Source organism: Acartia tonsa, chromosome 3, assembly GCF_053477335.1.
Source record: "Acartia tonsa isolate MP-2025a chromosome 3, ASM5347733v1, whole genome shotgun sequence".
Lineage (NCBI taxonomy): Eukaryota > Metazoa > Arthropoda > Copepoda > Calanoida > Acartiidae > Acartia > Acartia tonsa.
Genome location: NC_137262.1, coordinates 8,884,551 through 8,885,925, shown reverse-complemented (window position 1 = coordinate 8,885,925; position 1,375 = coordinate 8,884,551).

Genomic DNA, 1,375 nt, shown 5'->3' with positions numbered 1-1,375 from the left:
GAAATCAACCTTATGCATTTTTAAAAACGGCTAGAAGTTTAAACCTAACCAAATATGGAATTCCCATCTTTTTTTAAAAAAATTGTCAAAGCATCCGAAATGAGTTTTAATTTGAAGCTTAATCGCGACTGACGCGCAGCTACCGAGCCCTGTAACATTGTCCCTTAAAAATAGCATAGCAAATTACGTTTTCTTCCTGTAATAGTTTTTTTTAGTTTGACTTTTAAAAACTCAACCACAAATTTACAATCTTACATTTTAAGATGAATTATTCTATTGTTTTTTTTCTGCATTTTATTCATTTCGTAAAAACAATGATTTAATCTTAATTATATTTAATAATTATATTTTTTTATGTGTATTTCAATTTTTGTTATCTAATCTTTAAGGAAGCTTTACAAAATGTCTAAAAAAATCAGCCATTTGACGTAATAAAATGATAGAAAAAGGGTGAAGTGGGAAAGAAAACCTCTAAAAAAGAGATAGAAAATACCTCATTTTTATGACGTCTTTTGAGACACTTTGTGAAGCTTTTTTATAAGCTGTTAAAATGATGTAGGTTAAACATCAACCCAGCATGCTATTTGAAAGTATTCACATTTGTTTTTACAGTTTTTACACAGTACTTAGAATACCTTCATGTCCTATAATTTATATTTTACACCAACATGAAAAATTTACCTGTAACATCTGCCCCTCAGGAGACAAAGATTATCTATGAAAAACTTTTTTTTTAAATCTTTATATGTTTAGAGGTTTTTACTTGGTAGTCTTAAGTATCTTAATTGCTTTCAAACGAAGGTTTGTTCAATGTCCATCGGACAATTTATTCTTAAAATAATTCTTGAAAGGCAATTAGGAAAATACTATACTTTTTGTTCTATTATTAATCTTTTGTAAGTGAATTCATTTACAATAATCATCACAATGTTGTCATCAATATATATTAAATGTGCTTCTTATAAATATAATCATCCTTGCTTGTAGCAAAGCCTCTTTGCAACTAAAGTCTGTCTGCAAGCCCTTCATCTGATTTTGCTTTGCTAATTATGATCATTTTGATATATATTATCTATTTAAGTTTTGAATATATGTCAAATTTAATTAGCAGGGCTCGGCAGTCACCAATTAAAACTTATTTGGCTCCTAGTAAAAGTACAAAAAAAAAAGAATGTCATAAATTGAATATAGTTGAAATATTAGCATGTAAAGGTATAACACTTCGATTAAATTTTTGCTTACAGGTGACTGGCGCGAGGCTGCCGAACACTGGTTGGTAGTGTTGCTTTTTAATTTATCGTTGCGGCGCTTTTACACAATTTATTATTCTTGTTTTATAGCCCTTGCTGTGATCCTAAATTATGTTTTCAGATAC